Source organism: Brassica napus, chromosome C6 (assembly GCF_020379485.1).
Source record: "Brassica napus cultivar Da-Ae chromosome C6, Da-Ae, whole genome shotgun sequence".
Classification (NCBI taxonomy): Eukaryota; Viridiplantae; Streptophyta; class Magnoliopsida; order Brassicales; family Brassicaceae; genus Brassica; species Brassica napus.
Genome location: NC_063449.1, coordinates 27,012,632 through 27,028,924, shown reverse-complemented (window position 1 = coordinate 27,028,924; position 16,293 = coordinate 27,012,632). Strand labels below are relative to the sequence as shown.

Here is a 16,293-nt window from a genome sequence, read left to right as displayed (position 1 = left end):
GTTCATAACAGAAAGAGCATATTTCTGTTATTGATTGATTTTGAGTTTTCTATATCGAATCAAAGGGATAGAAATGCGAAAAGAGAAAAATCGTGGACAAAGAAAATAGATCGTGGATTAGATCATGGGTTGTTTAGTATTTTATCCATAGGCGTTTTCTAGTTTTATTTGATTTTATTTAAAAACAATTGTAAACAAATATTACGTGGCAAAATAAGATTGGTTGAGTGACTTGTGTTTTAGTATATAGAGGATATAAATAAATTATTAAAAGTGTGTACTCTTATACCCATTCAGATTCGGTTCAGATCTATTTGGGTTTCACTTCTTTTTGAGATATAAATAAAATTTTTGTTTATGTATTCATGAATTTTGGTTTATAAATCTACACCTAATCATTTTTCTAACATCTTCTTGAAGATACTTTGTAAATATTCCTTTTTATTAATATGCATTAGTTTACTCTTTTTAAGATTTGAAACCTACATTATGAAAGAATTCCGAAAGAAGGATTAAAAAACTCTAAATCAAACTACTAAAATAAAAACAAATTCCACAATAAATTTTAAATATATATCATAATCTAGTTTTTATCTCATACTCCAGATTTATTAATTATATATTATAAATGAGGAAAATCTTAATTTATTTCGAATATTTCATCTATCTTATATATTACTAAATATCTCTTCCAACTACTGATATGAGACACTTTGTGTCTAATACGCCTCCTCGAGATGATGACTCTTTGAGCGTCAATCTCGGAATGCTCAGGCAAGGATCGATAGGCCAACTTTGGACGGATCGATGTGGATCGGGTTGGACTGCGTGAACTTTGCTCTGATACCATGTTAAGCTAGATGAACTTCCAACCTAAAACAAATTGGTGATACGTGGATTGGCTCGTATATCTTATATATTACTAAAAATTCATTCCAACTATCGATGTGGAATATTTTGTGTCTAATACCTAAGACCTCGTCAAACGACAAGGGGATGATCAACAAAAGTATGGAAATGAAAAAAAAAGAAGACAACAAACTCCAATAGGAGCATAAAACCAAAGATTAAAAGATGATGAAGCCCGAAGCATTTGCTGCCTACTGTAGAGTGGAGCTCTTCATGCTGATGCTTCCTGGCCAATCTGGAATGTTAGCCATGCAGGACCATTCCTACCGACATATGACTGGTTACATCACTTCACTTTTTACAAGGTACAAGATAGTTTCTTATATGTTAAGAGAGCCCCCTGACTTCTTGTTGATACGTAGATAAAATGTGCACTTTCTTGTAACATAGGAATCATTCTGGCGTCTATAGTGGAAAGCTCATTATCCAGTCTCCAGTGAAGGTACTGAACCAGCCTGTCCTCTCGTCAATGTAAATTGGGACCTTGCATAACTCCTTTATTTCATATTGATTTCAGGGTCGAGTCACTACTCAAGGACCTTGAGAGTAAACTTTATAATACGAGCGATGAAGAATTCAAGGTGAGATGACACAACCAGATACTATTAATAAATCATCATCTGAGTGTAATCATAACATGAAAACATACTAAACTGACATGACTTCCTCCTCAGAGAAATGCAACAGCTTTGACAGACATGAACCTTGAGAAACACAAGAACTTGGCAGAAGAATCTCGGTTTTACCGGGGAGAGATTCAGAACGGGACCCTCAAACTCAACCGCATAGAAGCAGAGGTAAAAGAAAACCCCCCCCCAAATTAGCATCTGAAGGAAATGTTGTCTGACAAAGCCAAAGTTGTATCACCATTCATAGAAATCGAAGACATTGTCCTAACTAAAGGATATACACAAACAAACACTTATTTGTGTTCATCTGATTGTTTAAAAACAGAGTTTTATCATACAAAAACAGAGTTTTTGAAATCAACTATGTATATGTGTAAGATTGTGTGTTTGAAATCAATGAGAAAAAAGAGATTAACAATGTAGACATAAAAGTATTCTCTCTTCTCTCTACAAGAAAACAAACGTGAGTGAGAGTAAGCTTGTATACAATAAAACCCAAGTGTAAAAACAGTGAACAAGAGAATAAAAACAGAGAGAAAAACAGAGGCAGGCCATGAGGGAGAGGTCAGGCCAAAATGTCAACAGAAACTTTGAGGAAGTACCAAATATTTGTAGAGGAGGTGTATTTCTAGGATTGTCAGAATCAAATAACATATTAGAAACCACGTATTAAAAAAAAAAACAATTTGTATACATAAAAGTATATGCATTAGAGTAAGCACATAAATCAAAACCAATACCTTTTGTTTATTTAAAATCATGTTTTTGGTAAATAAATCAAAACAATCATTTTTTTACTTTATACGGTATATAATTAACATTTATTGATATTGACATATATATATATAATATTTTAATATAAATATGTATTATTGACACTTTGTACTCATATGATTTTATTAACATTTGTATAGTTACTGTAACAAAAGTTTAAACTATTAATTACAAAAAAATTAATGTAAGATTTATCAATACAAATTTTAAAATTAAAATAGTAAGATCTCATCATTTTACGATGAAAATTTTGAAATTAACATATTTTTATATTTTTGTATAGTACATATTTAGTTTAAATGATATATATGATATCTATTAATAAGACTTCATATTGATACGATTTATGATCATTTGTCTCTTCCTTGAACAAAAAACAATTAAACCATTGATCACAAAATTTTCAATGTGAGACTTTTATCAGTTTTAGTAATCATAGTCATTTTAAAAAATTCAAAATATAACATATAAGAAACAATCTAATTTTTTATTATATTCTTAATGTGATTATTTAATTTCTTTTAATAATATAATTTTTTTTAACAAAAAGAAAGAGGATAATTTTTTTATATCAAATATGTATTATTCATAATCATTAATTTTCATATATATGTTAACTATAATAGGTAATTCCGTAGCTTTTATTTAAGGAAATATTGTGAATATTCATTTGTGCACTACTAATCAATTTGATAGTTAGTTTAATAAAAAGTATAATATTTGTACGGACCAACTTACTTTTCTAAGGATTCTAGTGATGACATGTGGCTATGAAAACATGTTGCAATGCTCAAAGATTAATATACAAGGGATATTTGTTTTAAAATTTAATAGCAGTGACACAGTTGTAAATACTTTCCAAAATCAAGGATACCTCAAAAAAAGTTGTATGTATTAATAGTATAGATGGTATACGTTTCAATACATAAACCCCACAAAATACCATGTAACTAGATTAAGACCGGTTCATTGTGCGGAATAAACATTATATATAAAAATTATTTTATGTATTTTATGTTTTTATATATTATAAAATAATAAATATATATTGAATAATTAAAAGTCAGTATGGTGCGAACATATAAATCAATTTTATTAATCCAAACAATAATTTTTTTATTTGATAGGATATATAATTAAATTTAAATGATATTTACATACATAGTATATTTTTAATATTAATGTATATTAAATAATGCTTTTTACTCAATGGGTTTTTTGATATTTGTACCTTTTATAGCAAAAACTTTATATTACTTATAACAAAAGTTTCATCGTGGGATTAATAGTTTTAATATGTTTTTTAAAAAAAAATAAGTTTTCAATGTTTGTTCAAATCTTTTATATAAAAAATTCCAACGTAAATTTTGAAATTAAAATATTTATGTTTTATATGGTATATAGTTTAATTTAAAACAATATATATATATATTACTCTTAATAATTAATTAAATTAGACTTTTTACTTATATGATTTTGTAATCATTTGTATTTTATCATAACAAAAATTTTAAGCCGATCACAAATTTTGAATGTGAGACGTTTAAAAGTTGTAGTAATTTTTAGTCATTTTTAAAAATTCAAAATAAAATATATACGGAAAATCTAATTTTTTATAATATGGTTAATGTGGTTGTTTAATTTATTTTAATAGTTTAAAATTTAAAAAATATGATAGAAGATAAACTATTTTTTATCAAATTTTTATTATTTAAAATCATTAATTGACATATATACTTTAGCCACATTTGGCAATTCCGTAAGTTTTATTTAAGGAAATAATAAAGAATATTAATAATGAATTTATGGTTAGTTTAATAAACAATTATTATATAATTAGATGGACCAACCTATTTTTTCTAATAATTTTAAGAATCATTTTAGTAATGACACGAGGCTACAAAAAAAGTTGTAATGTTTCTCAATTAATATATAAGAGATTTACGATGGTCTACGTTAGTAAAAAAATTAGGTTTTTTTGTGTAGAGCAATAAATTTGATTGATTATGTTACGATAGGTTTTTATGATTTAGTTGAAACGGACAAGAAGAATACCGCAAGGGAAATTGCCAAAAATACTATTTTCAAAGTACCTTTTTTTATGTTTACGCTAACCATTTTTACCTTCATCTTTTTATTTTTGAATTATACAGAGGTATCCTGGTCCCACAGAAGTGATCCAGACTAGTCATGTATTGCCACGTGTCGGTCTTCTGTCCCTGGCGATGCCGAAATGTTAATTCCTCAGGGCCGGGATTCGAACCCAGGTGGCGATACTCACAGCTGTAAGTCCTTTACCACTAGAGCTAGAAGCCCCGGTTATTTTACCCTCATCTTTAATAAAGGGTAAAAGACATTTATAACTTTTTGATTACCTTTGACAAAAAAAAACATACGGTTAACTAATCTAAACTTAAAACATCAACTCTAAACCCTAAATCATTAACTCTAAACCCTAAACCCGGAAACATCAACTCTAAACCCTAAAACTTCCAATCTAAACCCGAAAACATCAACTCTAAATGCTAAACGTAAACCCTAAACCCTAAACCCTAAATTTAAACTAAAAATATCAACTTTAAACACTAAATCATCAACTCTAAACTCTAAACCATGAAACATCAACTCTAAACCCTAAACTCCGAAACATCAACTCTAAACCCTAAACCCTAAACCTTCAAATCAAAAATCTAAAACATCAACTCTAAACCCTAAACGTAAACACCAAACCCTAAACCTTATATTTTTCTGAAATTCGAACCCTAAACCCTAAACTCTAAACCTTCAAATCTAAACCCTAAAACATCAAATCTAAACCCTAAACGTAAACCCTAAACCCTAAATCTTCAAATCTAAACTCTAAAACAACAACTCGAGGGTTTTAGGGTTTAGGGTTTAGGGTTTAGGATTTAGGATTTAGGGTTTAAGGTTTAGAGTTGAAAGTTTATGGTTTAGGGTTTAGAGTTGATGTTTTAGGGTTTAGGGTTAATTTTTTAGGGTTTAGGGTTTAGAGTTTACTTTTTAAGGTTTAGTGTTGATAGTTTAGGGTTTAGTGTTGATGGTTTAGGGTTTAGATATGAAGTTTAGGGTTTAGGGTTTAGAATTGATGTTTTAGGGTTTAGAGTTGAAGTTTTAGGGTTTAGGGTTTAGAGTTCATGTTTCAGGGTTTAGGGTTTAGAGTTGATGTTTCAGGGTTTAGGATTTAGTTCAAAAAAAATAGGGTTTAGGATTGATGGTTTAGGGTTTAGAGTTGAGTTTTAGGGTTTAGGGTATAAATTTCGAAATAGTATAATTCAGAAAAAAATTAAAACAAAATTTTTTTTATGTTTATAGATTTTATTTATTTAAATATTTATTTATTATATATATAAAGAACATGGGCATAAGAGTCTTTTGCCTCTTAATGAAAAAGGTATTTTTGAAAATATCATTCTAGCGGTGGTAAAAATGAAAAGTGGTAGCATGAAAGTGGTAAATATGTAATTTCCCCAATAATGAAATATATTGTTTGTTGGAAGAAATTGATTTTTTGGAAATATATATAATTAATTAAAAGTATATGTTTTAAATAAGCATTTGCAATTCTTTTAAATAGACAATTTTCAAGTTTTGATAACAAGAATAGATCACAAGGAGGAAAATAGCCAAAATATTTCATTTAATAGGTAAAAAACTCTAATACCCTAGATATATAACAAATAAAAAAAATTAAAATTAAAAAGTAAATATTAAAAAATAAAAAAATAATTTTTTTATAGTTTTAAATTATATGTTTTCAAATTCGAACTTTTTTATAAATTTTTTTTATATTTTTTCGTATTTTTTTATTTTTTTCAAATTTTCTTTTTGTAATTCGAAAATACTTTTTGAAATTATTTTTAAAATTTTTATTTTAAAATTTTTAATATTTATTTTTTATTTTATAAAATTTTAAATCTCAATCCCAAATCCCCACTCATTAACTCCAAACCCTAAGGTTTGTATTAGTTAACCCTAGGTGTATAAGTGTATATTTACTTCTTTAATAAAATATTTTGGTCCTTTTGATAATTAGAGTCTATATTTATGACATAAATTTTTTAGTACTATCTTAAGGTATTTCTCAATAAGCAATGACATGATACTGTAAATACTTGCAAAATATAAGGAGACCTAGAAAAAACTTTCTATTTTAATAGTATAGATTCTATAGTGACCCTAGCCCAAAACATTATTGACCCCTATTAAATTTTGTCTCATTACAAAGCAACAAAATAAAAATAAAAAACTATAATATATTAGGCTGTAAAATATTACATATAAATAAAATAAATAAATGTGATAAAATGAAATAATCACAATGATTTCTTAATTAGTTTATAACTTTATTTCCTTCCTTTTATGTATATAGAATACTAATTTGTGTTTATTGAATCAAGTTCAATTCAAGAGTTTTGATTAAAAATTATATCCTTTTGATTTTATTCCTTTATAACTTGAGTATTAAAAGAAAATTAAATCAATTTCATTTATCTATATATATTAGAAGAAAAATAAATTAAAATATCCACTTAAACTGGATGTTTTAATAAATGGTTTGGGTAACTTGCCCTCTGGATCATACCAGTTTAAGATCTTATCTATTTAAATTTCTTAAAAAAGATTTTGTTGTATAAGTGGTGGGATACTTTCTTTCTTTTTTTCAACTAAAATTAAATTATTACAAATTTAGAATATCAAAGAAAAAAAACAAACTTTGACTATGACTGATACGTAGTCCCGCCAAAGTCAAACTTTACACAAATGTTTTCCACCAACCACACAACACAATTAGTATAAAAGCCGAACTTCGATTTCATCGCAGAAAAACACAACACTTTTTGAGTCTTACATCACTCAGTCATGGGGAATATCTGCTGCTGCACCAGAGAAATGGGAAGCAATGTTCCCTCGGCAACGCAAACAACTACTGTTCAACCACATTCACAGAGTCTAGTTAATCAATCTGTATCCTCAGTCTCAAAGTCTTTTTCGAACCATTCTTCGCCATGAACTATGGCAGAGCCGTATCGTGGCGGAAGAAGGTGAAATTAAGCCAAGTGTGATGAAGCAGTTGATATTGGTGAATGGGACAAGTTATAAGTTGTAGGACATTCAATAATATCCAACCTTTATGACATGTAATATTATGCAACTTTATGATCATACTCTTAAAGTAATCAATACAAAATTCAAAATTAAAATATTAAGATCTCAATAATTTTTCAATGCAAATTTTGAAATTGAAATATTTGTATATTTTTAGATAGTAAATAATTTAATTTAATGATATTAATATGTATAATTTGAATATCTATTAATGAGACTTAATATTCATACGATTTATAATCATTTGTATCTTGATTCAACAAAAAAAAAAGTTAAACCATTTATCATAAAATTTTCAATGTGGAACTTTTACTCTTTTTAGTAATTTATAGTCGTTTTAAAAAATTCAAAATATAACATACAAGAAAAAATCTAACTTCTTAATTTTATGGTTAATGTGATTGTTTAATTTCTTTTAATAATATAAAATTAAACAAAAAAGAGAGAGGATAAAAAATTGTTATCAGATATGTATTATTCATAATTATTAATTATCATATATATGTTAATCACATTAAGTAATTCCGTAACTTTTATTTAAGGAAAGAATTGAAAATATTTTTTTGCACATTATTAATCAATTTGATAGTTAGTTTAATAAAAAGTATAATATATATTTATATGGACCAACTTATTTTTCTAAAAATTCTAAGAATCATTATAATGATGACACGTGGTTATGAAAACATGTTGTAATGCTCTAGGATTAATATATATCTGATTAATCTAGTGGGAAGAATGTTTTCATTGGATCGTACGACATTAGCATAACCCTTCATTACCATACAAAGTATTAATTTTAAGGAAATTGAATTTTATTTTCAGCGAACTACTTCATGAATCATTAAATGAAATTTATAAGTTCGTCAATTGTTAGTGTTTGATTATTTAATGACTTATTCTTGGGTTCACTTCTAGGTTCACCGACCAATAGAATTGTGTTATTTTATATTTGATATTTTTATAAAAAAAACAAAATAGTATCAAGTTATATTATGTTTTTAAAATAAAAAAATAAAAAGAAATAAATAAAACAATAGTAGTAATTATAAAAAAATATTTTTAACGTCGTTAAGAAAAAATTAAACCTAAATCCTAATCCCTAAACACTAAATTTTAAAACCTAAACCCTTGGGTAAACTCTAAACCCTTGGATAAACCTAAACCCCTGGATAAATCCTAAACTCTAAATCAAAAACACTAAACACTAAAATACTCAAGGGTTTAGGGTTTAGGGTTTAGGATTTAGGATTTAGGATTTAGGATTTAGGGTTTTAGTGTTTAATGTTTCTGATTTAGAGTTTATGATTTATCCAAAAGTTTAGGGTTTAGGGTTTACACAAGGGTTTAGGGATTAGGATTTAGGGTTTAGTATTTTGCTGACGATTCTAAAAAAAATTAAATTTTTTTTTTGTAACTACTATTTTTTTATTTTTATTTTTTTTAAAAAACATGATATAACTTGACAATATTTTATTTATTTTTCTAAAAGATACCGAATTTGAAATAATAAAATCCTATTGGTTGGTTAACCTAGAGGTTCACCCTAGGGTTCACCCAAGAATAACTCTTATTTAATTAAAGATAATAAAAGGCGGGATGCGCGGCCGTTATAGTTCGATCTCGTATATTAAAGCTCTGAATGGAAAAAGTGCTTTAAACGTTCCAGATTTAACAGATTAAGTAGATCGAGTGAAATTAGAGTGGATTAAACGGATTTTGTGATATAAGGGTTGATTAGGCTGGTCAAACGGTCTACATCATATATTTGAAAGGCCGAAGTGGATTAAAAATGGTCAAAATACTTTACAAATTTAAAATATATATATATATATATATATAATTTTTCAATACTACCTATTTTATAAATAATTTTTTTAAAAAAAATATTTTATAAAATACAATAAATATACAATTATTTAAATATATTAGAAACTTACTTTTATATATATTTGAGATTTAAAATTAAACATATCTATTTTCATAATTTTAAAATACTTATTATTTGACGAACATAACTAATGACTGATTTCAAATCTGTCAAACTGAAATAAAATAATTAAAAGGTTATTAGGTTAAGTTTTAAAACTTGATATAAAATTTTTCTTATTCTGTAAAATAAAAGTTAAAAGTCACAAAATCACAAAAAATCACAAAAACTTGATATAAAATTTACTTTTACGAAATTGTTAACATTTTGAAATTAAAAGTCACAAAAATCACCATACGTACATGGAACATTTCAGTTATCTATTATATATATGTTAAAACAGCTTTTAATAATATCAATAAATGTATAATATACTAATACGGAAATAGGAAACTCAAATACATAAAGTTCAATACATTTTAGAAACAGTTTTTAATGTAAATACAAAAATGCAATAACTATACTAATAGATAAATTGATATATATTCTATTTTTTAAAGTATAACAAATAAATATAAAATAAATTAAAGTAAATGAACTGCAAAAAGCACTCTAAATATGAAGCATATCATGCTCCACTAGATAGCTTTCATTTCCCTTTATAAAAAAAACCACAAGCAGTTCAGTATATTTTTTTTTCTCCTATATATTAAAAAAACATTTTCATTTAATGTTTTCACACTACATTGGACACTTGTAGGCCTCACATTGTTTTCGATTTGAGTATGCTAATGTGTCGGCCTCACATCATTTAACAATTAATACGTTCACGTACTATTTTTTTTTTAATTCTACTGCAGACAATTCAATGTGTTCACACTTTTTTTTTAATCAGCTCATTTTTAGTTTTTATATTTTTAACCTTTGTATTAGTGAACTGGAGTTTCACCATACAACTATTGAATAATATCATTTTGAAAGAAAGAAATTAAAAAAAAATGATTAAGATTCACATCAATTAAAATAATGGAATGAGAATATTTTTTAGAAATTGAAAATTTTGTATCTTGCCAAACTTAGCCATGGTTAAGGTTTTTGTACACGAATGCAATAAATAATTGTGATTGGTTATGAATTAAGGAAATTGAGGTAAAAAAACAACACACATAGTCAGATCTTTAGTTAAGCCAAATATTATTATTCTTTACGGAGTTTTCATATCAGACCAAAAATTATAAACATAATGGGACTGCAAGAAAAAAAATCAGAAATCATAAAAGTTTTAAAAGAAAAGACAATTCTTGAAATCGATTGAAAAACAGAATTTAAGTGCTAGGTGAAGAGATCACATTCTAAGAAAATACAAGTTATTGATTTTAAACTACGTCAATTTTGCGACATACCCAAAAATATTGACACGATTTTCAACCATTTTATTGGTATTTTTAAAGTATAGTCCAATAATTATGTATGTTAAATAAACCGAGAATATTTGTTTTACATTTATTTTATTTTCCTTTATATTAGTAGAAGAAATTAAGTCTGGGTAAAACATTTGGATCCAAAGAACCGAACTGAACTAGATTTGAAAGCAATACTAAACACAAACTAAAACTGATTGATTACTCAGATAGATCTAAACGTTTAATATCCATATAACCAGACCCGAATCTGATCCAAACTAAAATATTTTGGATACCAAAAATATCTAAATCACAATTATAGATTTAAATATATTCACAAATATGAAAATATTAAAATATCTAAAAATTATCAACATAGTCATAAATAAATATCTAAAAATAACAGAAAATGTTCAAAATACTAAAAATATTGATTTGTTCTCCATCCAGATATTTAAATTGAACTAATTTTTATGTAAATTTAAATATTCAGTTTTATATTATTCAATTTTTTTTATGTTTTATATTATTTTATTTAAATATTAAGTATATTTGGAGTTTTGTTTAAAATACATAAAAATGGGTATCCGAACACAAATCCGAACCGAACCCATAATATATTTTTTTTTTGTAGACAACATTACAGACTCATATTGACTCTGTAAACCAAACCGAACCCATAATAATTCGAACCAAATCTAAACTAAATTTGTAAATATCTGAATACGATTTAGATTTCTAATCCTAAAAATCTGAAATCCGAATAGATTAACTGAATCCGAACGTATATATGAATGCTCAATCAAGAAAAAAAAACTACAAAACAAATCCATTAGCACGACATACAATAAATAATCTAATAAATTATTTCACTTGGCGCATAGCGCGGTTTACTACCTTGTTAATATAATATTCTGGACTGCTATAGTTAATAATTGTGCTGAAAGGAAAATTACACAACTGGTCAATTGGATGGTCTATTTGTGTGAGAACCACTTAAAAATTACTTCTCATTCTCAGCCTAATTAGTTATTTATCTTCTTCACTTATATGTTAAGTTAGTGTTTCTTCTTGAAATTTAAAATAATGATATCTTGCACATTTGCATTTTTTTAACTCTTCATTCTTGCATGTTTTGGTCATTTAGATTAGGGATTATGCACTTTAGTTTTCTTTTTGCATTGCATAAGTCTTTATCAGATGTTGGAGTGTCCATTGGAGATCTTGGAGGTACTTGAAAGCATTTGAGATCAAAAAAGGGAGTGGAAAGTGTTGTTTGAGCGAGTAGAGCACCGGAGCGGGCAATGGGAGCGACCTACGACACCCGCTCCAGAAGAAACGAAGGCAGCGCGACATCCCGCAGCGGGGTTCGGCACCCGCTCTGACCGATGCATCTTGGTCGACGAACTTTGAAGCTGGAGCGGGCAGTGGGAGCGACCTCAGTAACCCGCGCGCCATATGGAGTTGCGGACAAAGCGATTGGAGCAACGTCCCGGAGCGAGGTGAGGTACCCGCTCCGAACTCAACCTCTCGTCGACGACTTTCGAGAGCCAGAGCGACCAAGACGGAGCGAGGTCATCAACCCGCGCGCAATATGAAGAAATGAAGCAGAGAGCCGGATCGACCTCTTGGAGCGAGGTAAGGCACCCGCTCTGGAAGAAGAACGACCTGGTGGAGCGACTTCATCAACCTGCGCGCGTTTCTCTTCTTCTGATCGAAAATTTATATTTTATTTGGGCCTTTCAGGTTGTTGACTGAGCCCACTAGGTTTTAGAAGTCATATCAATACTCTCTAAACCTAATGTTATGATCTTATCTTATTATCTATCAAATCAAAGACCACTTTGGAGCAAAAGATCTAATCTTGATCATTATCTTTTGTGATTGCTTGATTGCTTTGATCATTAATCATGTTTAGACTTAGATCAACTAATGATTTAGTGTCTACCATGATAATGAGTGAGTAGTCATCTTTGGATTCATGGGCTAGGATGATTAGGAAGATTAAGTGATGATCTAGAATGTTTTAGAGTAGATTAATATGTTTCATTGCTTGATTGAGTGATCTTAACGCTAATCTAGAGTTGACCATTTTAGATTAGAACTCTAGACATTTCATTTCCCGGAAGGTGTTCGATGAAATGTCTGAGCCAACTCAACATGCTCTTAACTTACCCTACCAAAGGGATTTGATGTTAGGGGAGTTTAGAAAGTTGAATGATATGTTCTTAATGATTGTTTGATTGACACAAACCAAATGAATTTGATGTTTGATCAATGAGAGTAAATGAGCTTTTGTCTTGGAAAAGAACTTGCTTAGAATTGCTATCTAGACTTAGAGGAATGTGTTGATTGAAACCTTGCCATTTTAGATTAAATCTTTGTCATCTGAAATCAAAATCCTATGCCCATGATTCCTCCTTTATCCATTTGATTGAAAGTTGCTAATTAGTTGTGTTAGAACCTTGTTAGCTTAATCAAACCACTTCATTGAACTGAATGCACTTAGATTAAGTTTGAACTTGCATTCTCTTTGCATCAAAATACTTAGAGATGGATTGACATCTTAAATACTACATGATTTGAATTAGCACCATTGAAAAGTCCATTTCAAATTTGGCGCCGTTGCCAATTCTAAGTTGATTTTGACATTGAGATTTGGTTCTTACTTGAGACTAAGTCTTATTTTTCTTATATCTAGTTACTGATTCTCTTTCCTAGCCTTTTGTATTTCAGGTGTATGAACTTGCGGAACAGAGGTCCAACAGACCTAGTTCTAAGAGTTGAAGACTTTAGAGCACTTGAAAGGAAGATTGCAAGGAGGAGAAGAGAAGAAGAGCAACATGCTCACTTAGACAGATTGGGGTTTGTGATGGATCAACATCAGAATCAGCCTCAAGATGGAGAGGGTAATGGCCAAGGAGCTGACAACCTTAGGCCACAACACCCACAGCGCCAAGCTAGAGCTATTGGCACCCATGATGAGCCCAATATCCATGGGCATAGAGCTGGCATTAGAGCACCAGCTGTGGAAAACAACAACTTTGAGATCAAGTCAAGCTTGATAAACATGATCCAGAGCAACAAGTACCATGGTCTTGCCTTGGAGGATCCACTAGACCACTTGGATAACTTTGATTAGCTGTGTGGAACTACAAAGATTAATAGTGTCTCTGAAGATGCATTCAAGCTAAGGTTGTTTCCATTCTCTTTGGGAGACAAAGCTCACACATGGGAGAAGAATCTTTCAAGAGATTCAATTACAACATGGGATGAATGCAAGAAAGCTTTCCTCACCAAATTCTTCTCTACTTCAAGAACTGCTAAGCTAAGGAATGAAATCTCTGGATTTCATCAAAGGAATCTTGAAGGCTTTGGAGAAGCATGGGAAAGGTTCCACAGCTACATCTCTCAATGTCCTCATCATGGCTTCAATATGGAGAGTTTGCTTAGTACTTTCTACAGAGGTGCTTTGCCCAAGTTTAGAAGCCAGCTTGATACTGCTAGCAATGGTTTTTTCTTGGGGAGAACTGAAACAGATGCTTTGGAGCTTGTAGAGAATATGGCTAAGAGTGATTCAGTCTACAGTGATGAGCATGATAGAAGCAACAGAGGCAGTGGAGGTGATGATACAAACACAAAGAGAGAGTTGAAGGCTCTACAAGATAAGATGGATTTGCTTCTTTCGGATAGAGCCAAACAAGAGAAAGTAAACTTTGTTGGTGAGCAGAAACAAGAGGAGACAGTTGTGGTTCATGAAGTTGATGGTCTAGAAGGTCAAGAAGAGCTATGTTTTGTGAATGCTAATGGGACATAGTACAAGAAAGAGCCTAATTTTCAGTACAACAACTACCAACAAAAGCCCTTCTACAACAACCAACAAGGTGGTTACCAAGCTAGGCAAAACTACTCTCAAGGCTTCTCCTCCAAAGGAAATCAGTCTACACAAGGCCAAGCCGAATCTTCTACTTCTGCTCCACAAGAGAGTAGCACTGATGCAATGTTGAAACAGATCTTGGAGTCCCAAACAAGAAGTGAGAAGCACATTGGATATGAGCTGAAGAACCTTCACACCAAAGTTGATGGAAGCTACAATGACCTCAACAACAAGTTCCTACAACTCTCCTCTCACTTCAAGGCTTTGGAGAATCAGTTTGCCTCTATGCCTTCAACCTCCAAGAGCCCAATGGGATCTCTACCAGGAAAATTAGAGCAGAATCCCAAAGAGTATTGCAATGTTATCTTCTCTACTACTTTTGAGATTGAGTTGAGTGATCATGAGAAAGAGAAAGATCAGATTGAAAGACTCATGTATGGAACAGAAGTTGTTGCCAAGGCTGAAGCACATATTGTGGAGAAGGTTGAACACAAGATTTTGGAAAGAGTTGAGATATAAACTGTAAAGAAGGTTGAGTGAAAGGTTTTGCAACCAGTTAGACACAAGGCTGAGAAACCGGTTATTGGGAAAGCTGTCACGCAATTGAAGGAAGTTCAGCTAGAATAAGCTCATGTGGTTGAGCAATCACCTTATGACAAGCTCCCATTTCCACAAAGGTTCCTCACTAAAGCTCAAAAGAAGGTGATCTCCAAGTTCAGAAAAGACATGGGAGATGTAGGAGTCAAGCTTCCACAGATATCGAATATGCATGATGCTCATGTCCAAATGATGCTCATCAAGGACATTCTAGCTCATAAAGAAGAAGCATGAGAGTTCTTAAACATATCTACTATGCAGCTTGATCCACCAGTCACACCAAAGTTTATTCCAAAACTCGAAACCCAAGGGAAGTTCACCTTGTCTTGCTCCCTTGGTAAGTTCACACTTGATGATGCTCTTGTTGATTCTGGTGCAAGTGTGAATGTGATCTCAATGGAGATGGTGAAGAGTCTTGAGATTGAGAACATGGAGACAAACACATCTTCACTCATGTTTGGAGACTCTTCTTCAACAACTCTATTAGGCTTAATCAAAGACTACCCTATGAAGATTAGAGACTGCATCATTCCTATTGATCTCACTGTTTTGAAGATGGCAACTGAGAAAAGAGTCTCATTGATCCTTGGCACACCATTTCTCACAACAGTAGGAGCTTGCATTGACTTTGGCAACAAGAAGGTCACACTCCTCAATGTGAACAAAGCTGTCTCCTACCCAATCAAGTCTTCAATGATAAATTTTGAGTATTGTGGAACCATTACTTATGGAGAACCTTCCATTGAGAATCTCAAGGATGAAGTGATTGTTAGTGAGAAAGAAGATTTTGATGGAGACTCCCCTAAAGAGATGTGTGATGAGCACTTGGAAAGTGCTACAAATGAGGGGGTGAGTAGAGCCATAGAGGCTACTCATGACAAGAAGAAGATGATGAAAGAACCTCACCCTACTTCTGTTGAAAAATCTTCACACATTCTCACTCTTCACCCAATAAAGTTCAAAGATGGAGTGATTGAGTACAAGATCAAGTGCAAGGGAAGGTGTAAGTCATTCTTAAGTGCAAAGGCCATCATCACTCCACAGCTCCAAGATGATCCAATCAAGCTTCAAGAGCTTCTCTCTCAAGTCCTCACCATCACTCTTGAA

The 16,293-nt window shown here is 30.3% G+C and overlaps 1 non-coding gene across 1 annotated transcript; it reads right to left on the bottom strand.

Moving 5' to 3' along the window:
- Positions 1 to 14,037: 14,037 nt before the first annotated feature.
- LOC125589343 lies at positions 14,038 to 14,144 on the bottom strand. The gene has a single exon (XR_007325531.1). It is a non-coding gene; the product is annotated as a small nucleolar RNA R71 (small nucleolar RNA).
- Between the last annotated feature and the right edge of the window lie 2,149 nt (positions 14,145 to 16,293).